Source organism: Protopterus annectens, chromosome 5.part0 (genome assembly GCF_019279795.1).
Source record: "Protopterus annectens isolate FY-2018-M chromosome 5.part0, PAN1.0, whole genome shotgun sequence".
Lineage (NCBI taxonomy): Eukaryota > Metazoa > Chordata > Ceratodontiformes > Protopteridae > Protopterus > Protopterus annectens.
This window is the reverse complement of record NC_056735.1, coordinates 562120423-562148304: the sequence shown is the minus strand read 5'-3', so window position 1 is coordinate 562148304 and position 27882 is coordinate 562120423.

The window sequence follows — 27882 nt, the reverse complement described above, 5'->3', positions numbered from 1 at the left end:
TAATTTTAGTTCCTGTAATATCAATAAGGGGCATGCTGACATGTTTTCAAAAGGTTTGACCTTTGTTAATGGCAAAAGGGCCACCATTGTTGAAAGTATTACTGATTTAAAAATGTACGTAAGAAACTTAATTTGAATATTCTATATAAGCAAAGTGGTCCAGTGACACAAAGTTTGAAATCATCTAGTAATTTTAACTGATCCCTGCATCCTATTTTACAACTATTTGAGGAAATATGTGAATTGGACCTGAGATCTAACTTTAAGTCCATCACAGGGGTAGAAGGCTCCAATCTAATAGAAGAGGAAACAGTTTTATTGGGGGGGATTGTTGTCATGGACAATATGGATTATGTGGATAGAATGTATAACATCTTATTTGAGGACACTTACAGCCAAGTCTCAAAAAATGATTTAAATATTGCATACAGAAATATTCATATGGTGGTGCATGACATGTTGATGCAAGAAAAATGAATCTTGCTGAATTTAACTATCTGAATATGAAAGTGGTATCAATTATATTCAGTGTACCTAAAATACATAAGGACAGATAAAATCCACCAATGTGACCCATCGTGAATGCTAGGTGTTCCATTACTTCCCCTATAAGCAAATATTTTTACTACCATTAAAAAGGAGTAGTACAGAAAGTTGCACACTTGTACAAAGACTCTTGGGACTTTCTCAAAAAATGTAATAACTTGATTTTTGATGATGGTCTTATTTTGTGAACTATTGATGACAAGGATCTGTTTACAGCAATTCTACACTCCATAGGGTGCAATGGTTCATGGAATTTCTTAGTAAATACTGATCTGTCTCAAGATAGAATATTTGAAAATCAGTATTTTATTCAAAAAAATGTGTGGCTATGGGATCTGCTTGTTGGTCTCCATATGCTAATATAGTCATGGTGGAGTGGGGAAGGAGGTTCATCTTCAACAGTGAATTCAAAACTTCATGGTACCTCTATAAGAGGTACCCGGATGATATATTTCTAGCATGGAAGGACAACATTAATAAAATTCCTGTTTTCCTAGATTACATTAATAGCACCATGGAATTTTTTTTAATTTACTCATGATGTAGGAGAGAACAGTATTTCTTACCTAGCTATCATGTTGATAAAAGATAATGTCAACAGAAAAATAATTTCTAGAATATACAGGAAATCCACTTGTTCTAATTATTTTCTGCACTTCTCTATTTCATGCCCCATCAAGCAAAAGAAGATGGTAGTAAAGGGTCAATTCATGTGTGCAGCATGGATGGTAACCCTGTTTCAGGACTTCACAGAAGAATGTGAAAAACTTAAGAGTATGTTCCTTAAGAGAGGTTCCCTGAAGCCTTTATTGATAATTCTTTGTACAAAGTTAATAATACAAGAAAAACAATGTTTATACTCCCATCTTAATGGAAGATAAAGCTAATACACAAACTATGGCTATAACATGTGCAACTTTTGGGTCCTTGGAAGCTGGGTCTAAGCCTGAATATAAATGTAGTTGTATTACTACTTTTTCCTTGGATCATGAGCAAATTAGATAGGTTTTAAACAAAAATGAGTCCATTACAAATGACAGTTTGGCCATAAAAGAAAAACTGAGGGATGACCACTTATCATATATAGAAAAGGCTTAACTTTCAAAAATATTTTTGAATCCCTGAAAAGGAATGAGAGAGATGACATTATTTATGGAATGTATAAATGTGGTAGCTGTAATTACTGCAAGAATATACTTTGCTATAATCGTTTCATGGTAAAAAAAAAATCAACCATTCAAAGTGAAAGGAAGATATAACTGTTTAACTGAAGTTTATTTAACCCTGTGCTAGAGCTGCTGTGGATTCTATGTAGGCATAACTGAGTGCATATTAAAAGAAGGAATATATGAATACCTTTATGAAATTAGAAAGAAAAGTAACAAAAACGCAATATCTAAACATATTATCGACTGTCCAGGTCATGAGTTTAACTTTGTGTTGTTAGACAAATTAAATGTGAACCCAAGGGGGGACCATGGGGTCTGCTATTAGAAAAGAAAGAGCTGTACTGGCAGTTACAGCTTAATGCAGGCGGTACATATGGGTTCAATGAAGTTTCATCTATCATCTGTTTATTACAACTAAAAGCTTACACATGATGTAACTATAATTTAGGAAAGTGTTTTATTATTTTTACTATTTTTTCATTACATGATTTTATGTTTGAATTTTGAATGCTTATTTAGTTTTGAAATTGTCATGTTGATTTTTTGTTTGCTTTTAACATAATATTACAGTGTCACTTTAAGAAAGGAACTTCAGGAAATCATGTGATTGTTCCTAGCATTTAAATTTTCTCTGCTTGTTCCCATGCAACATCTGATGAAGTCTTTTATGATAGGTAAGATGAAAGCGCTTATATGTTTTAGAAAATAAACAGCGGTGTGTGTTTACAATGACCTATGTACATCCGTGTATCATTTTATTCATTGGTTTGTTTGTTTTTTCAGCTGTTGTATCAGTGTCTTTATGTTCATCACCATATTTATACATTTAATGAAAATAGGCTACGTCTTCCAGTACTCATTATCCTCCGGATTCACGTATCCTCCGTGTAAGACTTAATAAGTCTTACTCAGTGGCTACAATTGAATGATATGACGTCAGCATGCCATGAATATGCATGAGGTCATGCTGACCCAACCGTAATTCATACACGGACCATTTAAGAAAGCAGGCGGCGTGTCCGACTGCCGAGCAGTCTAAATAGCCATGCCCCTGCAAGTGTTGAAAATAAAAGGAAATAAACAAGAGCGAGTCCGCTCAAATATCCCTGCACCCAACACCTCACTGCCTGATATTGTAAACCCCCATCACACATCTAAAACGCATAACTGTAATTTTTTTTTAAATACCCAAAATAGCTGCCCGTATTTGCACGTGTGTGCGTGTGTGTGCCCATTGCTTAGCTACAGGCAGCAATTCTCACATGGAAGAGCATAAGAAAGAATGTTTATGCAAATCAAACGAAATAGCAACAGCATAATGGCAAAGCGTTCGCACAAAGAAGAGGCATTCACGGTTCGAGTCCCACCAGTCCCTTTCGTTTTTATTTTTTAAATCAGTATATGGAATAATACCCAACATATATGTTTAAACATAACTAAAAAGCAGTGAAATGACCAATGTATCAGTGAATAAAATAAATATTTTAAAGGATCCCAATATAAAATTGCCCGCAGTTAAGCAGCGCTTCACCCAGCACAATATAGTTGCCCATAGCTAACTCGCACTTTACCCAGTGCAATGTATTTGCCCATAGCTAAATTGCGCTTTACCCAGTGCAAAATAGTTGCCCAAAGCTAAATAGTGCTTTACCCAGTGCAATCGGTTTGCGCGGAGGTGCGCACCGCGCCAACCAGCACCCCGTCGGGCAACGTAGAGCAAAGTTGCTTACACACAACCATGCCCCATAACTTGTCTGGACAGTAGTAAACTAAAATGTAATAAATGTTTGATTAACCATTGCTAAGCAGGTCTGCAGTCAGCTGAGAATATTCAACAACGGCCAATCACAGAAAACCGCTGGAAATGCGGCATATTTAGGGCGCATAGGTGCATAGGCGGGAATACTCACCATAACTGATTGTAGCTCCCATCTGCAGTTAGAATGTCTGGTGCTGGAGAGGGGAACATGCTTTCGAGTGCAACGCTGGGGCATCGAGGAGTCAAGATATATGGTTTGGCTCCTAGTCCATCGGCATGAGACTCGACTCCTGCAGGGCCAGTTCCAAGGAACAGAGTATAAGGCGGAGGCTTGGAACCGGTTGGCTCATGAACTCACCAGTGCCACAGGCATCCCTCGGACTGGTAAGCAGGTCTGTTACCACCTTGCAGACCTGAAGAGTCGGAAGCAGGACCTTCTGAATGAGTGGATCCAGGAGGCCCATCAAATGCCGGGTACCTCACTACTAAGTAGGTAGCCATGGAATGTAGTATGTAAGATAAGCTAATATAGTCTAAATAATGGATATGTATGTCTCAGTATTCCTTTATTTACTCCACAGCTGTAGGTGCTCACGCTATGAATCAGCAAGCCTATGCAGATAGGCTGCTAAGGCTGTGCCACCAGGCAGGTTAGTAAATATTCTGCATGTATTGTTACATGATATATGTGAGTGAGCATGGGAAAAGTGTATAAGCCGAATAATACAGCAATAAAATGTCCTGATTAAATCCTCTGCATGTACTGTTATATAACAAATGTCAGTGAGCCAGAAATTGAGTGTACTAACCCACCAATCAAGCTAAAAAAATTCTGGAATACTATCCCTGCATGCATTGTCATAACCTATAAGTGAGCAGGCCTGAAAAAGAGTGTTGTAACCTATCAGGAAAGGTATAATATGTCCTGAATATGTCTTCCATATGCACTGTAATAACAAATAAAGGAGAGGGCCTGTAGAAAAGAGTGTTCAATGTAATTAATAAAGGTATAAAATTTGGAGTGTGTCTGTGTCACTTACTTTGAAATGTTGTTGTACCCTTGCAATAATAAATAGTACTGTTGTATTAGGTGCTGTCAACCCACAGTTGTGCAGTCCCATAGGAAGTGGATGAAGGAAGTGGCAATAGCTGTGAAGTATAAAGCATTCATTCCATGAATAAATCATCTGCACGTACTGTTACATATCATAAGTCAGACAGGCAGGAATAGAGTGTAGTAACCCATGAATAAAGCAAAAATATTAAAAATACTATCTCTGAATGCACTGTCATAGATAAAATGTGAGTGAGCCTGTAAAACAGTCTTGTAACCTATCAATAAAGGTATAACATTTCCTGAACAGGTCTACCATATGCAGTGTAATGTCAAATACAGGAGAGAGCCTGTAGAAAAGAGTTTTAATATAAATAAGAAAGGTATAATGCTTGCAGTGTGTATGTGCCAGTTACTCAGAAATTGTTGTTGAACCCTTGCAGTGAAGAAATGTTACAGTGTTGTAGTAAGTGCTGACAACCCCCAGTAGTGCAGTCCCATATAAAGTGGATGAAGGAAGTGCAAGGAGCTGTGAAGTATGCAACAGTCCTAAACAGTTGTGAAATAGCTGACATGCATAGGTAAATCTGGCACACGAGTAGCCTGTCAAGGTGTTCCCCAGAAACTTAAGTGTGTTACCTGAAAAGTAGGTTTGTGTAGAAAACAAGTGAAAAAGCCATGTGAACACATCCAGATGTGCACATACATAAACAAGTCAATTTAATACAAGTATGTAGCAGTGACATCTGCATCCTGGACAGTTACCATGTCAGATATAGGCCAGGTATATCATGAAGTAGCAAAACCCATAACGCAATCAAATGCATGTTGTTTAGTGTAAGAATACATGTAGGGGATATACACCTGCAGTTAATAGGAATGAAGTGTACAGTTAAAGTACTAATAAGATGTTAATGGAGGTTTCTTTTTACACCCTACTCCATGTGCATAAACAATGCAATTCCACACCTCAATGGGTATGTGTAATCTCATAACATTTGTTGGGGCATATGTCCTATTGTTATAAAAAATTTGCACCTACTTTGATGCATGTCCCCTGTTAAAACACCACAATCTTGGTAGCCTGTTGCCACCATCATCCCTGCATGCTGTTGGAATGTCCACTGTCATTCAATACATGCATGTGTTATGCTTGCTGTTCAACTGTTGTAACCCTGGTGTGTTGGGTTAATGGGAATATTACTGCATGCTGTTACAACTAACTTGGAATGCTGTTGTCTATGTTGTAATTAAAAACACCTAATCACAGAACATATGGGAAGGCTGGTCCCAGCGGACCCACCTGTCCCACCTCAGCTGCCAGTTGCACCTGGCACCAGCAGATCTGGTGCCCAGCCTGGGCCACCCTCCTCCGTAGGTCCTCTGCCACCTTCGGGTGGAAGCGCTGCAGGGGATGGGGCTTGACCCCCTGCAAGCATGGGTGGAGAAGGGCCTCCTGTCACCCTCCAAAGGGTCGGGGTTGTGGTGCGTAGGAAGATCCAGCGTTTAGTTGCTGATCCACTACGCCAGCTCGAGGCGAGAGTGGCACGACTCACAGGTGAGCCTGCCCCTCCTACGCAGCCCCCAGCACAGTGACTCTTGGGTCTGTGAAGGTCCAGTGGTGACTGCCCATGGGTGGGGATATCAGTCCCACTGTTACCATCTGTTGGCTCATGGGCTTGTGATTTCCAAACATCCGTCCCCATCAATTGTGTTTACCCACCCCATGTGTCATACTCCACCCCTGCATGCATCTTGTTTGTCTTCTCTGTTTACCTATCCAGCCTACCTCCCCAAATATACCTACTTCCTCAACCTCACTTACCACTCTCCCCTGAAATAAAAAAAAAAAAAAGGGCAATCTGTACCCAAACAAAAATTACGCCCCATACATAGCTTCCCATTTTGCACACATGTCAGTTGGACATGTACACTGATAATTCTAATTGGCAGTACAACAAACTATGTTATCCTCACCCCTCTCTCAGGAGATGAAGGTTTCAAATTTCACTCCAAATTTCAACATATGCACAGCTGTTGCTGGCAAAGAAATGGGCAGCTATGGACCTTCCCTACACCTGTCCTGCACATCCCGAGCTTGTTTTCCTACTGTCTTTCCCTCTCTGTGCCCCCTTTTTCACCACTTTCCTATCTCCCCATTTTCTTTTCTTTTAAAGAAATTATCGTGGTGGTTAGTGTGAGTAAGCACTTTTAAGCAGTAGTAAGCGAGTGTGTGCATGTGTGCTCTTAGCTAAGCATAGCTAAGCATCATGCAAACCCGCGCAAACCCGCTTACTACTGCTTAAAAGTGTCTTAGTCACTCTATGGCAGGGCCCTTGTTCTGCTGAGCAGCAAAATAAAAAAAACCTCTGCTACTGTTGAACCCCAGACCATTGACACAATAGACTGCATGAATTACCACTAAGCCACAGCAGATATACAAATAACTTGGTTCAGAAATAAATATATCATGCATTACAATGAGGGAATGTAAATGGAAATTAGGAATGGTATAACACAAACCCTTTTCTGTGGGTCTTTACTAGCAGTGGTTGTGGAATTGCATGACATAACTGTGAAAGGAAAACCAGCCATCCTAGCAGGGAATAATGTTACAGTAGCACCTTACAAACACCACACAGTATCAGACCAGGATAAACACTGGCCACAGGAATACAGTGCAATAACCACATTTGTATGGCAGTTAATTGTGTAAGTGAGAAAAAAGTACATACTCCCATGTATCCTGTGTTAGCATTTGGAGGGGTGCATACATGTCTACACTGAGATGTGTGTACTGGAAGCAGCAACATGCAGGTATGAGTACAACATGCACATAACTGACTACAATCTTAGCATCAAACAAGGGACATATACCAACCTTTAGACTGACACAACAGTGTCCAGAGCAAACAAGAATGGACTCCACCTTTGAAATCTGAAAGGCCTACACCTACCTAACATAGCATTTTAAAGCAGTGGGCTGCAATCACAGTGAGTAATGCAATCACCAAACAGCAGGCTGCATGTAATTACTGAATGGTAGGCAGCAATTGGTGCAGAGGCTGTCACATGCACAAGTGCAGATACCTAGAAAAGCAGGCTGTACCTGCAGTTCACACATGCAATTATATCACTGCAGGTGTCGTGAGACAGAGAGTGAGAGAGAGAGAGAGAGAGAGAGACAGAAACAGAGACCGAAGCTGAAATAGAGGGCAAAAACTCAAATCAAACCATAAAAAAAAAAAAAGACCGGAGGTGAAATAGAGGGAAAATACCCAAATCAAACCAGAAAAAAAAAAAAAAAAGACCGAAGGTGAAATAGAGGGCAAATACCCAAATCAAACCAGCAAAAAAAAAAAAAAAAAAAAAGACCAAAGGTGAAATAGAGGGCAAATACCCAAATCAAACCAGCAAAAAAAAAGAGAGACCAAAGGTGAAATAGAGAGAAAATACCCAAATCAAACAAGCAAAAAAAAAATAAAAAGATACAAAACCATAACACACGGAGCAGGCAAATACAAAGGTAAGGTATGTAACTCAAATGTATGTGTTGGCATGTTGTAGATGTTCCTGAAGAGTACTCTACACACTGCAAATCATCTATGTGTGGCAGCAGTATGTATCTATCTATATCTGCACATGTGCATAGGGCAAGGGACATACTGCAACTGTTAGTGAAGGGTGGACAGCTATCTGTCAGTGAATGTTGATATGTGCATATATCCATGTAGGTTGTAGTGTGTGGCCCAGAAGACAGCATGCAGTGCGCTTGGAGTGGCCTTAGGTCAACTGCTGCCCTAGGCAAAAGGGCACCATGGTGCCCCCTCCACACTTCCTGGTGCCCCCATCCTTGTGTCCACATAAATAGTGGAAAAGTACCCCTGCTAGAGAGGCGCCCTAGGTGTCCGCCCAGTAGGCCTATGCCTAAGGCCAGCTATGGTAGTGTTGATATATGTCATGTGGTGTTTAAATGCTGTGGGACAGATTTGTCAGATCTGATGTGCTACAGACAGTGAGGCATGCTAATGCTACAAGGGCTGAGGACACCCACATGCATTCTGCACAACACTGTGCAATGTAATCACATAACTGTACATCCTGTAACTGTTGCATAAGTGAGATCCCCACCGGCATGGACTGTAGACAAGTGTTGATACTGCAGTGCCATTCCACCTTCCCAAAACAGTGTACCCATTAACTAACACATAGGCAGAGATCTACCTAACAGTGAAGGTGTGATAAGGGAACATAGGACACAGGTGGACAGTAGCCTCCACTGTGATGAAGACAGTGCCACTCTACACCTGTAATCTGTCTGTGTGGTATGTGTCATGACAACAGGTGTGTCATCTATGGAAGTATAGGGTAGGGTTCACAATGCCCTGTGCGATATGTACTTCACATGACAACTACACCAGGTGAACAGACCACAGACAGACCTCCCAAAGGGTAATACTGTCTGCAAACAGATGCCCTATGCAGACTGACTCACAAAACCACAACTACACTTATTGCATACTGGCCACTCAGAGGTGACCTCTGCCGGACATCAGAGGTATGTCACACCCATAGCTGGGTGACAACCACCATGGCAACATATCACAACCCCTCGGGGTTACACGCAATATGGCGCTAATCCTTGTCAGCTCACTAAACAGCACATGTTGGAGGGATAGGTTCCCATCTCAGACATATGCCATACACCGGAATAGACCACATAGCAATAGCAGACAAGGCTCCTCCTTAGCAGTTGTTAAAAATACCCATGATGATTGTGTGGGATATTTTTAATACACCCCAGGAAACACCTCTGTGGTTCAGGTTGGCAGGGGCAAGTGAAATCAAAGTACATGTGTGTCAAAGGCCAGAGTAGTATATGGCTAGGCTGCCGTAGGCCCTAGGGCCAATAGCATATCACCTACCTATGACACTATGCACTCACACATGTACTTAATGCAATACCTGCTATGTGAGGTTGAATGAGTGTAACGCTGAATGTGTGCAAGGTCTGTAAATGTGTGACAGCTTAGTGTGATGTTGTATCTGACATGGTAGTGCCTAACCTAGCTGTGAGGACAGCCACTGATGTGTAATGTACTGTTAGGCAGACATAGTAGTAGAGCATATGATGTGACATAGTTCACTGTTGATGAATGTGGTGTCTCATTGTAGGCTAAAGCAATACATGTATGTTTAGTGAGTGGTATTGCAGTTGAATCCATCACCAATATGAACTGTAGTACTATCTGAAGCTGTAGGGCTAAACAGCACAGTATGGTGTGCATTCACATTGCTTGAAAACACGGTCATGTGTGTTTCCTGTAGTCTGCACAGAGGACAGACTGCAGGCATAAGGGTGTGTAAGTAGTGGTACACAGCACCGTATTGTACACAGGTAATGCTCATCTGTGTTGGCATACAGTGGTGCATTGTATGTTTGCCTGATGTGTGTGTGATTATGCCTGTACAATGGCTGCAATAATATGTGTGTTACAGGGTTGACATGTGTATCCAGCAACATCTATAGTCTGTTACAGCAGTATGCCACCTATAATAACAACTGGACACATCTGTTAGGCAGGGCTATGGCATCAATGACTAGGGTGTTTGATTGGTACTACTGTATCTGTACTTTACGTCCATTGCAATGGATGACATCTCTGTTCGTGCATTGGTGTGATATACACCCCTGTCTTGAGGTTGTGCAATGTGTCGCAAACAGTGTGTTGGGTACTGTTGTATAGTGGTGTGATATATAGAGTCTGCCAGGCAGAGTTAGTTGTGGCCTGAGAACCAATAAGTGTTATTGAACGTGTGTAACCACTGACAGACAATAGGATGGTATATATGTCAGTAAAGTGATATCTGTGGGTAAAGGTGTAAAGTGTGCAACAGGACACTCTCACACATATTGTTCATATATTTTTCTGCCAGATGGCCCACCAACATAATCCAGCTTACACTGCAGAAGAGGAAGAGGTGATAGTCAACAGCCTTTTGCAGCAGTATACCATGCTGTTCTCCAGAACCAGCCAGCACCAGCAGGAGTGGACTGCACTGTGGCAGGAGCTTGTTAGTCGGGTAAATGACATAGGCATGCATAACTGGACATATGAGCAGGTACGCCATCACTGCAGTGATTTAATTAGACAAGTCCGGCGGTGTGCATCTGATATCCAAAGACAGCAGCTTGCCACAGGTGGTGGGGTGGCAATACATCCCCCTCACCAGAGCGGAGGAGCTGCTCCTAAGCGTGGTGGCTCCTGGGCAACAGCTACGGCAACCTCTGACATGTGTTGTAAGGGAGGCCGGAGCCACCCAGCACATCCACCTGGAGCAAGCAGGTAAGATACCCTATCTGTAGACTACAGTTAACTGTATTGTTAGATTATGAAAATGTGAGATGTGTACTGTGTGTTTAGCAGTTATGCTGCCTACTGTTGCGCAATTCGGATAGCTTGTATAATATCCCTACACCTGTGACTGTTGACTGTTGTTGTACTGCAGTTTAGCATACCCACTGTAGCAATGCCACAGTTGTGGCCACGGACGAACCCTCTCATATTCTCCTAGGTCCCTCTGGTGTGATGGCAGGGCAGCCGATCCATGCTAGTGAGTGTGTTATACCTGCAATGTTGGTAATGAAATATGCATGTCATAGGTGAGGTGTAGGCCCTGTACACATAACAAACCTACGCATAATGCATGCCATGCATGTTTGCTGTGAGACATTGCACAGCTCAGTAATGTCAGTAGCTTCCTCAATGACATGCAATACACAGAGCATGACACACAGTTGTGACAACCCTGTACTGCACATTGGATAGGCATAGTTGCAACACCTGTACACAACATAAGGCATGTATCACATGCAGTACACAAAGTCATGCTACATATGGAATAACCACACACCTGCTGTAAGGTCACACGTCAGCATCCCACATGTCATCCACACACACATGATGTACCTCAGGGGTAGAGGCCTATCATGGGGCTGTGCAACAGAGTCTTCAACACATAACACAGTCATGTTAGGCAATGCTCCCTACTGGGCCCCTCACACACCCATGTACAAAGTGGCTGTGTAATAGTGAACATATCCATGGCACTGCAGTTCAGGTACAGCATGCTAGACAGTGGTCTGTCACACAGTAGTAGCCGTGAGTGTCCACAAGATGCATGATGATGATGATGATGGCACATGGTACTACACCCTATCCAGTTACAGTGACCACAGTACTACACATAGCAGTCTTTGCTGTGCACCTCATTGTTCTGTGTGTGCAAACATATGCACCTATACACACCATGCATAGAATGTTGTGTGTGTGCTGCCATATGCTAGCATACACATTTTGCACAACAGCTGCCATCTATACAAAGAGTCACATAAATGTCCTGGAATGCTATTGGGTGTATAGGTCACATGACACACATTGGGCATGTGTGGTGTTTAATGTTGCAGTTGTGTAGTATGCCATGTCATGGCTGGCAACAACATATCTGCAATATGTCCCACATGCACCATAACCACTGTGCAATGTCCATGTTGTGCATTGGGATTCCTTCACATCTACATGCACCACTCATCCCATGTCTGTACATTGCATGCATTTGCTGCACCTGTGCCCACTATTATGTGATATGGACACAGACACTGTCATCACACATGTCAATCTATGTGTCACACAGATGACACATGCAGCCATGGTATGTATACCATTGAGTGATGGTGCACATGACATTGCAGAGCAGATAATACTTGCACAGCAATGTAGTGTCCATGTACACATTGTGTTCAATGGAGTAGCCAATCACTGCACAACTACACACATGCATCAAAGTCATGTATAATGTCATTAGAAAGGGCTGTCTACACTTACACTGCATGGTGTTGATCAACACATGGTCTGCCTGCTGACACGTGTGTGGTGACTGTTTGCCTTGCGATACTGTCACCCACCATCACCCACTATTGTGTACGTGTTGGATTGCTGGTGTGTATGTGTGTGTGTATGTGCTGTTGTGAGCAGTGTATTTCCACGCATGTGTGCATGTGTGCATGTGTGCATGTGTTCTTGTGTATATGTGAGCATGTGTGCATGTGTGCATGCGTTCATGTGTGCGTGTGTTCATGTGTGCATGCGTGCATGTGTTCATGTATGCATGTGTTCATGTGTGCATGTGTTCATGTGTTCATGTGTGCATGTGTGCATGTGTGCATGGGTTCAAGTGTGCATGTGTTCATGTGTGCATGTGTTCATGTGTGCATGCGTGCATGTGTGCATGTGTGCTAACATCATGTACAGATTGTAAAGTGTGTTTCCTGTCTTCCTTCCACAGATGCTGTGTTAGGCATGGCTGAGTGTAGCAGGGAACTTGATGTCACCACCACTAATAGTGGAGATGATGAGACATGTATTGTGGCACAGGAAGGTCTGACAGAGTCTGTCATTGGTCCATCAATCGACAGTACACAGTGGTCAACCCCATCTATGCGCACACTCATACTGCCAATACATCCCTCGTCACCAATGGCCATAGCTGAGGGACAGCATACAGTTGGCACTGACCAGGAGAGTGTGGTACCTATGGCATGTACATCCCCTCACAGCAGCCATAGCCAGATTACCGGAATGGTACCTCATAGGCAGATGTCCAGGGGTTCTTGAGGGAGTGGCACTGGTTGTACTGCCCCTGGCAGACATGCCCCCGGAGGTATTACAACCTCCTATGTTCCGGGCTGTAATGCAGGCACAGGCACATATGGAATGGTACACCCAACAGGGACTAATGGCACAGAGGGCCCATTACACTGCTATCAATGACAGCATCTGTGACCTTGCCGGTGTCATCCGGAATTACACCGAGGTCATTGATAACCATTGGAGGGAGACATTAGATGTCCTCCAAAATGTGTTAGCCATGAGCCAGGACCGTGCGGGAAGGATGAGAGGCCAATGCGGACGCATGTCAGCAACAGTATCAGCTGGCATTCGTCGCGGACAGACCACAGATCACAGCCACTCCCGTAGTGGCAGTACCAGCCCCAGCAATGCTGGGGCTGTCCTGTCCATTGACCATCCTTCTAGACCATGTGCACGTGGCACTGGCCTGTCCCAGCAGGGACATGGGTCCAGTCATTATACCTCTGCCTCTGATGAGAGCACCCAGTCAGGGCTGGTACCCGATACTGCCCGTAGCACCCCTGCTAGGCACAGGTACGGTGTCCATGGCCAGAGACAGTGCTCTGTATGGCCTAGCAGGTACAGTCTGTGGCTGTCCCACAACCGCCCGTATATGGCAGCCAGATGGTGGAGTTGAGTGCATGCAGACACACACACATTTAACATACAACTAGGGCTCACACATACACACACACATTACATCAACATTGGCCCATGCTGTACTGTTGTCCCTCATACACACACACACACACACACACACACACACACACACACACACATACACACACACACAGACATGCCGACTGGATGGGTCAATGTCGGGCTCTGGCAAACCTACAACACACCCTGTGCATATGATGACACCTGTGCCACCTCCTGTCATCTGTCACATTGATGCAGGAATAGGCTAACATGGTTCTGATGCACAGGGTGACATCATAGCAGTGCAGCAATAGTAGCAAGGTGCAGACAGGAAGGTGTACTGCTATCCTTGTAGGTATATCTGAGCAGGCATTATGCATCACAGCTCTGATAGTCATTGTAGCATTGTTTACACCAGTGTTAGGTATGAGTATGTATTGTCCACCCATGTGCCACTTGGATGAAGTGTACACTGTTGACAGCATGTGTTAGTGAGTGGACAGTACGTGTGTGATGTGTGCATTACAAATTAGCAGGTGTACATCTGTGAACATGGTGTGCACTCACTGTCTGCATGTATGTGCATAGTGGACACATGGAGTGTGTGACATACCCTGTTCTACACATTGTTAACATCTCATGGTATCTTTCGATGGCCAGTATGCATTCTACTACAGATATGTACTAACATGGGTACACATGTGTGTATGACATGGATTGGCACTATGCTGTGGGTGATACCGTTCATATCTGTCAATGATCTGCAGTCTGGCAGTATACACCACCTCAACAGCATGACTATAACCAATCATTAGATGATGTCCTGACAAATGACTCACAGTTGTAGGGAACTCAGTAACAGTTGGATCCTTCCAGTACTATACTATAACAGTAACCAGTGGTATTGACCACCACACATTACTGGGACCACACCTGTGTGGCATAAAACCCTCTATGGTACATGCAAACATGCTAGGGATATGTCCATCCACATCTGGTAATGCATGCATTGGCCCACACTGCATTCCCCGGATAGGAGACATATCCTACACAAGGGTATCATAAAGACAGATACCTGTTGTCCAATACATGCTTTATAGCAGTACACCGTCTATGGCATGGTCATCCACATTTACTATAGATACTATCCCAACAGTACCACATAGGTGGTAGCCCTGAACATGTATGTTGGGTACCAATGTGTACAGACAGACATGTGTTATGTAATCTGTCCCTTGGTATCCACATATCCATAGGTATTGTGGGGTCCCTCGGTGTTTCACATAACACATTAGGGGCCTGCATGCATATCCACAGGGCTGGTGCACACCTAGCATGACTGTCCATTATTGCCAGTCATTATTGTGTATGAACATGTCTGACATATACCCCAGCAATTACCCTCACTCACATTACTCTACAGTACGTGTCATGGATGTGTGTGGCAGGGATGTCCTTGGCCACGGGTCACTACATTGGCCAGTCTTGATGCAGACATACATATGTGGCCTATGATCTAAGAAGCAGCGGCACAATCTATCGAAGGTTACAAATGTATTAATGTAGTATGCAGGCTTCACACCTATGTACTGATTGAGGTCACATGCAGATACCCGATGTGTGCAATTCACATACTGTTTGAAGCATATGTCATACCGTAGTAAAAGCAAAACCCACACTGCATTGACCACCTGTGGCACACACACACTCAGCATTTGCAGGACTCAAATCCCTACCTGACTATGTTGTGACACTAGGGAAAATACGCATTAACACGACACGCTATTTGCTTTACTGGGAACATTCTTTTCCAAAGCTCTATTTGTAGGATGCTGACATCATCACACTTGGCAAAGAGGGTTTCACCACTCCTAATGTATTTCCACAGTCTCCAAATTGGCCACTCCTCTCAAAGGCAGTCTCACACACACACATTCACACTCAGCATTTGCAGGCTTCAAACCCCTACTTAACTATGTTATGCTACTGGATAGATGCACATTAACAGGGCATGCTATATGCATTAATGGGTGATTTCTCTTCTCCTTGAATATTTGTAGGATGCTGACATCATCAGACTTTCCAAAGAGGGATGTACCTCTTTTTAAATGTGTTTCCACAATTTCCAAAAAGGCTACTCCTCTCAAAGGAAATCAGACACGTACACACACCCCCACTTGGCGTTTGCAGGACTCAAACCCCTACCTGACTATGTTATGACACTAGTGAGATATACATTAACATGATGTGCTATTTGCTTTAATGGGTGCATTCATTTCAAAAGCTCTATTTGTAGGACGCTGACATCATCACACTTGGCAAAGAGGGATTCACCACTCCTAATGTGTTTCTACAGTCTCCAAAAAGGCAACTCCTCTCATAGCCAATCTCGCACACACACATACATTGCAGGATTCAAATCCCTACCTAATTATGTTATGATACTAGTGAGATACGCATTAACACGACACGCTACATGCTTTACTGTGTAGTCTCTATTCACATGCTATGTTTGTAGGTTGCTGACATCACACTGGGCATGGTTATGTGTGTGCACGTAGTGTTATGCAATCCCACAAATGAACCTTGTGGGTCAGCAGGTGTGAACATCTTGAACAGGAATACACAACTCATACCTGGTGTGATCTATCTGTGGACATATTACCATTCCTTCATATGACAATACATATTCATGCACGGATTGTAGGTTTTCTGGATACCACATGTGTCTGTGATGTTGGTAAAGGGCTATTCAAGGTCTATGTGGGACCTGTGTTGCTCCTGTCAGTGATGTTTGTCCTGGGTGGCTGCCTTGCAAGATATATAGCAGGTTTGGAGAACACGATGTGCTCATTAACATACCACAGACATTTGTGTTGTGTGTTTGTCGGTTTACAATATCTCTGTTCCTGACTGCAATCATGATGGACTCCATGGACTAGCATTTCGTACTCTGTAAGCTTATAGGAATATAGTTCCTATGGTGTGTTGTGCACAAACAATTGTGGGGTGTGCCACATGTTGCTGTAACACATTCAATGATGTAAGATCCTGTAGAGAGTGTGAGGCTCAACAGACTGTTCGGGTGCTGTGTCTGTTTGTCCTGTCGTTCACTTATGACACATATGGGGAAACATTGTTATCCACGTGATGGGATTCATTTGGCATTGTGGGGACCAGTTTACACATTCTACATGTGATATCTCCTGGTATGATGTTAGGGCTTTTTGTCACTGGGAGGTGGGTATGCATGTATGGGCCTGTCTGACAGGATGTTGACATTGTCAGTCAGGTACAGTTGACCCTGACTCAGGACATATATGACTGTACATCGATATTTCTGACCTAGCTAAAGGAGGTGTAATGTTTCTGTCTGTACTCCTTTGCAGATTATCTTTCCACAGCAACAACAAACCTGAACACTAAAACCCTGTTATACTCTTTTACACACTTGACACACTACTGATCCTTTGTGATCAGTCAGCAGTGTATGTCATCATCATATCCTGGCATGCCCAAAGGTCGGTTTTGTGTGTACTCTCCAGTCCAGCTGGTGCATATTGGAATTCTGATGCTTTGTTACAACTGCCTTATGTACACAGGTAACACTGTCCTCCTATCAACAAACTCACATATCTGTGAGAGGTGCAACTGTATAGACGGACAGGAGTCTGAGCTCTCCCAAGCCATGGCTGGCACAGTCTATCGGGTGGTGAAGGTAACCACACACACCACAAATACAGTCACACATGCACCTATGACAACAGCAAACCATATACATTGACACACAATGACATACTTGGAGCATCTAAATGTACTCTGCCTAAGCAGCTGTGACATTCAAAGCAGACACTCAAACAACTGCTAACACACAAACATACACACATAACATCACATAGTTCACAAAGTCATTGTGCCACACAGTCACTGCCCTTAGGCCTACACAACACACCTCATACAACTGTATTAGGTGAGTGTAATTGTCGGTCACACTGACATCCCACTCACCATGCTGAACAAGGTGAAGGTCACTTTGTGCTGTGTGTCAGGTGCCAGGATATACCACATGACACATGCACAGTTGTCAGTCCACTGCAAGTACAAATATGGCTCCATCATTGAGCATTCCGGTGTGTAGACCCTCAGACATTCCTCCCTTTACTACATGACAAGAGACATAGAGGGGCTCTCTGATCATGTAGGTCAGGACAGTATGACCCTGACCTTGTGTAGCATCTTACCCTCACCAAGTACTATGTCACAGTATACAGATGACATGATCAGTTTTAACAGTTGCCTAACATATTGTTGTCATTCACAGGTGATCCAGTGTCTGTCAGCCTGGGATTACATGCTCAACATACCATGTACATTTGCTATGGACACCATGCAGCTGTCACCCCTAGGCTTTCAAAAACTGCCTTAGGCTCTTGACACAAACATAGTGGCTGTTTGAAGTGAGGGTCAGATGACATAACCACAGCCATAGACGTTACAGGGTACAGGAAACGGACAGTGATGGTGCTCAACAACTGATGTCTAACCCTCAGAATGCATGCACTCAGGACTCACATTAGTATGGAATCTGTCAATATATGTGCAGTAACAAACACCTGGTTCAGGCTCATAAAAGCACAGCAGCACTAACATGTTTTATGTCATACCATTGTTTTCAGACACAGGACTCGGACTGGACAACAACAATAGGGGTGGATTCCATATGCATCATTCATACACACACCTCCAGGTTGGTAGCAGTACACAAAGCATTGGGGAACCTACATGTGCAACTGAGAGTGGTCAAAACTGCATTTCAGTTTGTAGACTGTTACAGACCACACTCCCAAACATGGGTACAACAGTCGTTATTTCTGGGAACACTGGGGAATGTGAAGGTCTCACCAAACACCATTATATTGTATGACTTTAAATACACAAACATTGACTGGGTATACTACTCAAGCAGTGACACCCTCACACAACAGTTGCTAAGATTGTTACACTCAAATGCTAGGGCAGACCTGTTCAACACACCCACAGGGGGTTATACATCTGGTACCTGATCATCACACACATGGGGACTCTGTTCCACAACAGAGGTATACCTGTAATTGTTAAGGTCGGAACATACATTCATCTCACTAGACATACATATCCCATACACACACACACATCCTATGTGATCTCAGTGACATACTTCTCATGAGCAAACATCACACTTGTACAAACTGAGGTGGTATCCCTCAATGACCCTGGGACAGTGTTAATTACGGCTCAGACAACTACATACTTTACAAGCACATTCTATGGACAACTACTGGAATTCATGGATCATGCTATCCCAGATAACTACAAAACTCACTCCTCTAAAGACAGAGGACCTGTCTACTGGACCACGGCCATTACTGAACTGTACATGGACAGGAGGAGGCTACTACATTATAGAGCACACAATCTGGAAGGCATCTCTGATCAGTACTATGGTATAGCTACGATCAGTTGTTGATTCATCTAAGGCCCACTTCTAACAGACACTTGCAACAGACACTGTGGACAATCACAAGGCCTTATTTAGTTATGTCAGGGACCTGTGTGGGAACTCACAGATATGCTGTGAGTTACTGCATAATTACAAATGATACAGTGAGCCCACTGACATTACGAACATCCTGGACAACAGGTTCAGTGGGAATTTTTCTTACTCCTTGAAGGCGGTTGCACCGAAGCGCTAGAGAAAAGAAAGAATAAAAGTTTTAAACTTTCTTGCCTACTTTCTATCTTTGTACCACAGTCGGTGGTTTTGGGTCAGTGTTGTTTTTCTAGAATTGAAAAGTGAGAAGATGGAGGTTGTATTTTGGTGTAACAGGGGATGTCGTCTGACCCTAATCGAGATGTTCCCCATGTTTTTTGGGAAGAACCAGTTACCTTTTCTAATGTAAATGGTTTGGTTGGAGCTCAGGGGGGCTCCCAAAGGACTATGGAACAATATCTAAATGGCTCTTCTCAGATTTTGGGTATGGCACCTGAAAATCGTTCATTGGATGTATCTGTGGGTCCATTATTCAAAACTTTTGTTAAGGAAAGAGCAACGAGAATGCCTGACCCTTTTAACTCTGTGGGACAAGCTGTGAATGTTATACCTTTTGACATGAGAGAGCAATGTGAGAAGTATGAGAGACTATTGGAAAAATAATCAAAAACATATTTCAATATTTTGGGTTTGCAGAGGTACATAGATCTGGATATTACCCCCAAGGTTTGTTAAGAATCCTAGTATTCCATTTGATTTGAACTGTCTGATGGACAAACAATTCAAAGAACGTTGGTTCCAGGCAGCACATAAATGTGTAACCGAATGGTTGCACATCTTATTGGAGAGGGACCAAATTAAACATAAAAAATTGAAACAAGAGTTGGCGGTCCTGTCTCAAACTATTAGTAATTCTTTGGGGGCTCAAGGTATTAAGAGCTTCTTGGACAAAACCAATAAAAATCTGATTTTGTTAGAAGCTGAGCTTGTAGAACAAAAAAAGTTTAAATTAAAAAGAGACATACATGAGTATGAGGCGGGACTTGCAATTACTTATTCAACCAACCGGAAGACCAGAAACCGGAAACGCCATCATGTTAAGTTCAAAAAAGTGCTTCTGCTTCCTTTATTTCTTCGGAGGAGGAGAGTCATTATGAGACTGATATGAGTGATGAGTTTCCAGTATTGCCACAACCAGGAAGACCAGTGGAACATGCATGAACCTTTCGGAATCAAGAGGAACATTTTCAGTCATACCAACAGGATCGACAGGGACAGAAGCGAACAAGCAACTTTGAACAGGACTTTGGCGACACAGGGAAGGACTATAGGGGGATAATAAACAGAGACATTCCAAAGGACATTATTTTAACAAGAAATTTAAACGGTGAGTCATGTAATATTACATGTTTGCTTGTTAATCTTTCATGTTTAATTTGACACAAGAACAAGTTTCTGTTTTAAATTTAGGACTCAAGTTTGTGCCCACTGTTTTGCCGAGGGCGCATGTAGTTAGGCAAGAAATGTTTAGATTCTTAAGAAAATTATTCTTGAAGAATCATTTTGGTAGAATTATGGAAGTGAATGACAAGGTTAGAAGTGACTCCATGTGTTATGAATCTGACGAAAGTTTTTTCTCCTGCTTTGATGCAATAGAAGGATCGAATGACACAGGTATGGTGGACATTGTGTCTTGTAATGTGGGGATTGTGGTTAATATGACATGTATACCTACTTTGAATAAGTTTATACCTCCTTTTGACAATCCATGTGTTTCACAATTTGGGGCAATGATAGGATTTGGAGGTAAAAATATTTGTGAGTCTGTGTTGTTAAACAAACATGAAATTAAATATAATTTGACATTGAAAGAATAAAAGTTCAACTAGGAAAGAAAAAGCAGCAAATGCACTGTGTGCAAAATTCTGTCTCTGTGTCTTGGGAATTTGCCCCTATTCAACGCTCATACCAGTCCACAACACCTTCAATAAAACCAAGTAGAAATATATAAAAGTTTATTGTAATGCCAACAAACAAAGAATGGTTAAGCGCTTTCACTTGAATAAAACAAGCTTCCTCAGAACACCATAGCTTGCATCACAGTTGCTTAAATAACATTTTTGGTGCCAAAATTCAGTTTGAAATTTTAAAGCTATACACACATCCTATGACCATTGTTCTCTATTCATAAAATATTAAATGATATTCATATTGTTTCTAAAAAGAATGTTACATGTAATATGTATTAATAAAATGAACAAGTTAAAAAACTGAAAAAATGTTAACAACAACAATTAGATCAAATCAAAACATATTTGAAAACATATAACAATGTACCTTATAAATAGTTCATTTTAAGACCAATAGTGGTTTGACAGATAGAGTGTCATTTAAACCTGGTATAGTGGAAGTATCAGTATATATTTGCCACCAAAATTCTTTATATAATAATAAATTATTAAAGTCCCCCCTCTGTTATTGGTGAGCACAATGTCCACTATACCAAAACTAAAATAATGTTTATCACTATATTGCTTAATATGTTTATACAAAGCATTTTTTTCATCCTTCCTTCTGATGCTATAAAGGAGAGAATATATACATTTGTTTAAACTCCTTTGAGTCTTACCTATATAGAATCCTGAACATGTTCTACAGATGGCAATATACACCACCATTTTAGTTGTGCAGTTGCCCCCACAGAATTTAATTCTAGTGTGTTTGTAATTGTCCAATTTCACACTATCTCCCTGAAATATAGTGTGACATTGTTTACATGCCCCACATTTTGCAGTTTTCATATGCTCTGTCTTCTTAATGAAGATACCCTTCTCTAAAATAGATTTTATATTAGCCGCTACCTTATAAACAAACCTTGGGCATTCACCTAATATAGGTGCTATATCTTGATCAGCAGATATTATATGCCAGTTGTTCATCAAAATCTTCTTAACTTTACCTGAATACATGCCAAATTCCAAAATGCAAGATTTACCAAAAATGCAAGTTTCAGACTTCATATCATACAATGTATCCACAATCAAAACAATAGCTGTCCTATATTTTTCACCCAACAAAGGCTTGTAGTGGTTACCCCATTTCCTCACAACATAATTACTTACATTTTCCATAACTCTAATGTCATAGCCTCTGTCCTTAAATAAGGACGTTATAAATTTCACCTCTTCCAACATGTCCTCATACCGTGAGGTCATCCTAACTGCTCTAATAAGCTGACCCTTGTATATATTCGTGAATTGTTTCTTCGGATGGTAGCTAGAATATTCCAAATAACTGTTCAAAAAAGTGTCCTTTCTGTAAATTTTGGATTTAAACTCATCCCCTATTTTTGACACAAATTTGTCTAAATAAGCCACACCATCGTGACTGCTAGAGGAGGTGAATTTTAAAAAAATGCTGCTACTGTTAATATATTGTAAAAATAATGCTAGCTGTTGCTCTCTACCATCCCAAATCCAATATATATCATCAAGGTATCTGACATAATATTTTATGTATGTCATAAAGTGACTGTCTAAAACAGTCCTCTCTTCCCATTCAAGCATGACCAAATTGGCATATATGGGAGCACAAGCTGCTCCCATAGCTACGCCTTTGGTCTGCTTGTAATATTCTCCCTCAAATATAATGTAATTATGTTCAAGAACCAGGGACATCATATCCGTGAGAAGACAGATGGTGTCCCATTGGATGTCTGTATGTTTTCTTATACTTGTAGCAAAAGCTGATAGACCATCTTCTTTAGGTATACAAGAAAATAAATCTATGACATCAATAGTCACAAATATCAGATTTGAACTAGATAGGTAAATAGGATACTGTTTCAAAAAATCCCATGAGTCCTTGGCTATATGTGGAATAGTGGCATAAATGTGTTTCAAGTAGGTGTCAATAACCTTACCTATATTAAACGTCTTAGACCTACTCCCTGATATAATGGGTCTAAAGGGCAGTTCATCTATATTCTTGTGAATTTTAGGAATATCCACTATAGAAGCTAATACAGGATGTTCAACCTTAATATAGGTGTAGCTGTCATTATTGATCCTGTTATCTAGTAAGTATTCTTCAATACATGTGTCTATTTTTCTATACCCTATGTTGATCTCATTCAAGGACAGCATAGAATAATTTCCAGAATTATGTAGTAATTCATGTATTTTACAAGTGTATAAAAAACTGTCATAGATGACTGCACCCCCCCCCTTATCTGGTTTCATGATTCTGATGCTACTAGCACATCTTAATTCCTGTAATACCCTGCTCTCTTCTTTTGTTAAATTAGAACTAATCTGATGTCCATCAATTGGTCTATCCAACTTATAAATCTGTTTAGTCACTACTTTATCAAAGATAGATATGGTGGGGTGCATAGGGGGTATATATGTGCTTTTCTTTTTAACTACTGGGATGAACGGCTCTGCATGAGAAATGTCACCCACTGTTTTTTTGTCTTTAAATAAAATAGCCAGGTTAAGCTTTCTCACATATCTTTTTATTTCACAAATACAGTCCACTAGGTTTAATCTTTTGGCGGGAATAAATTTAATCCCCTTAGATAGTAGATCAAAGTGTCCAGTATTTAAAGTGTAGTTTGTGTAGTTGTATATATTAAAGTTCCTATAGGTGTAAGTAACACCATCCTGTAGGATACCTACATTATCATTACTGGACTCATCTATTGTCTCAGTAACAACTGAACCAGAATTTAACGTGGGGTCCTTGGATATGGATGGTAGTGAGGGTCTCTTCTGTAACCCCTCGTCCACTTTCTCTCCCTCCCCTTGTGTTCTCCATATAAAAAATCAGAGTTAGCATTTCCATCAGAACTAGATTGTTTATATGTATTTACAATTCCTGTCTTTTGGTCCCCCCTCACATACTTGGGGTACTTATTGTGATCTTTTTCCCATATATATGCTGTACCTCTTTTATATTGGTCCAAGTCCCTGTATAGTTTTTTCATCTTACGTCCACTGGGGAAAAAGTAAGTCATTTTTAATCAGAGTGTTTAATTCTTCCACCTCCTTAATTAAATAAACCAGCTTCTCATCATTAAATTTCATCAACACAGACATATACTTAAAACCACATTGGTCAAATAAACTATTAAAATCTGACTTAACATTTTCAGTAATATTCAAATCCATAGGTAATTTAAAAAATCTGAGTCCCATCGGGACTACCTTTAACTCTATACATCTGGAAAGATAGGCATTGTCCAGTTTAACACTGTTTATTAGAACCAACTTTTTACCCAAGTCGTGTATAAAATCCTTTAAGGTACCTTTGGACTTCTCCTTTAAAGTGTATCTTTTGTCACTGATCACTGTAGTCGGGTCAGTGTCAAAATAACAGTTCTTATCAATAAATGTTTTAAACAGATCTGAATTTACATGTTTCATATGTTTACTTTTGCTGTTACCACTAACATCAACATTGTCCATCATACCATTGTCAACAGTGTCAATATTAGTGTCCATACCCTTTGCTGTAGTACCATATGTATCCAAACCCTTTGCTGTAGTACCATAAGTGAAATGTGACTTCATTCTTTTAGGCTTAGTGCCTATACGATAAGCTTCTTCATTGACATCACCAAATGAGAAATCAAATGTAAAGTCAGGAGTACCAATTTCACTACTACTCCTTTGAGAGCCTGCTAAAGAAACAGGAGGTATGTCCAAAGAAATAATGTTTGTACTCCCAGTATTTGCCATAACAGTACTTTTACAGGAACCCTGTCCATTGAAAGAATGGAAGGCACTAAAGTCTTTGGAAAGAAGGAAGGATATAGTGATAAAACCTTCCGACAAAGGGAATAAAATTGTAGTTATGAATGCAGTTCAGTATTTTAATATGTGCATGCAACATGTGAATAATGCTGAAGTATATGAAAAGTGTAGTATTGTAGATTATAAAAAAGCAGTGGTTGAATATGAACAGAAGCTTGATAATTATATTCGGAAGGGTTATTTTTCTGAAAAAGATGTTAGGGACAAACTTGTTAATTGTAATAGTGAGGTAGCTTTCTTTTTTTGTCTGCCAAAAATACATAAAAGTATGATAGAGCCTCCGGGCAGACCCATCATTTCTGCTTGTAAATATTTTTTACACAATATGGGTTTATTATTACATAGAATTTTATTGCCTTATGTTAAAGCATCCCCAGCGTATATTCAAGATAGTGTGGATTTGTTGAATAAAATCTCCTCTTTAATATGGGATGAGAAAAAGTTTTTCCTGGTACTTGATGTAAGAAGTTTGTATACCTCCATCAAACATGTAGATGGTTTAAGAGCTATCCATCATTTTTTGGGCAACAGCCCTTTTGTTAATTTTGTAATGGAAATGGTTAATTTTTGTTTGAAAAATAATTTTTTTCATTTTAATAATGAATTGTTTAGACAGAGGTAAGGTACAGCTATGGGGGCAGCATTTGCCCCTATGTATGCCAATCTTTTTGTCTTTTTTTGAAACTCAGTTTTTATTTAAGTTAAATTTTATGAGACAATATGTTGATTTTTATTTTTGATATATAGATGATTTAATTTTTGTATGTGATGGAGGTTCAGAAGAAGTGGATCATTTTGTGTCAGAGATGCATGATAACCCATATGGTCTATCATTTGATGGACTACAAATGGGGAGAAAGGTGATATATTTGGATTTAGTTCTGGAAGGAAATATGGATGGTAATATTTCCTATAATGTCCATAGGAAGTTTATGGGTGGGAACCAGTACCTCCATGCTTCTAGTTGCCATCCTCCCCATGTTTTGAAAGCGTTACCTTATGGAGAGTTATACCACATTTCTAAGCTATGTATTAACAAGGAAGTATTGGGGAGGGAATTAGAACAGACCAGGAATATGTTTTTGAAAAGGGGTTATAAACCTGACATTTTAAAAGAGGCAGAAATTAGAGTTTGGGAAAAGATATATAAAAATGTTGGTAGGAGAAGTAGCAGATCAGGCTTTGGGACAATGCAAGGCCTGTGGACATTTGATGGTGAGGAGGCTAATCAAAATAAAGCAGATATAATATATTATGTGTCAGTATATAACATCAAAAGTGAGGAAATGAGGACTTTAGTGGAATATTATTGGAAATATTTAACAGAAGATAGGCTTTTGGCAGGAACTTTACCACATAAGCCCCTCTTTTCATACAAGAGGGGAAGGAACTTGAAAGATATGGTGGTACATGGTAAATTTAGTCTACTAGCTGTGGATATACCTGATTTATTAGTTACTAAAGGAACATTAAGCTGTAACAAATGTAGTGTTTGTAAGAATGTGGTGAAAACCTTTGATAATATGAATGGGGTTAAATTTGAACCCAGAGAGGTTTATTCATATAGAAGTAAAGGGGTTGTTTATGCATTGAGATGCCCCTGTGCCCTATTTTATGTAGGGGAAACAAAGAGAGAATTTCATGTCAGATTTATGGAACATATGAGAGATGTTAGGAATGAAAGGGAAGATAAACCAATTTCTCTACACTTTAAAATGTTACATGACAGTGATGTTTCTAAGTTAAAAGGTACAGTTTTAGAAACGGTGGATTGTTTATGTGGAGATGAAAATTTGTTAAAACAAAAGTTGAGGTATAAAGAAAGTATTTATATTTTAAAGTATAAGACACTTGTGCCTAATGGTCTTAATAATGATTTAAATTGGAAATGTTTGCTTTAAATTTTAATTATTTTATTGATTAATTACTGTTAATTATGTGGGGTGTGTATATAAAAAAATGTGTGTTCATGTTTGTCACTTTTTGTTACTCCTTGAAGGGGGTTGCACCAAAGCGCTAGGGAAAAGAAAGAATAAAAGTTTTAAACTTTCTTGCCTACTTTCTATCTTTGTACCACAGTCGGTGGTTTTGGGTCAGTGTTGTTTTTCTAGAATTGAGAAGTGAGAAGAAGGAGGTTGTTTTTAGGTTCAGTGGGAATGTTTCCCCACCATCCCCCCCTGCAGTGCACATGTCCATCACAACAGGGTGTAGCCTCCCTGACATCACAGATGAACATGTGTGTGCTGCCCTCTCCATAGCAGACAACACAGCATCAGTGGGACCAGATAGTGTCCCAGACTGTGGCATTTACGAGATTCATGACAAACTTCACACTCACATTATGTCACTGTTCAATATCACAGTTACTGCAGGATGTGTACCCATGGAATGGCGTACAGCTATGGTGTACCCGCTACACAGTGCTGGTGCCACAAGGGACTCTGGACATTATCACAATATATGCCTAACTATCCTGGTCTGCTATGCTATGGAGTGTATCATCATGGAACACATACATATACACATACACATTGTGAACCTACAGACACTGGATCCTACACAATTTGGTGTTGTTGTGGGCATATCTTGCCTCTTGCAGATGTTTGATGTCTTTAAACAGTTAACAGGTCCATAGACGTACACAGGGTTGTCCACACAGCCTACCTGGAGCTCGCA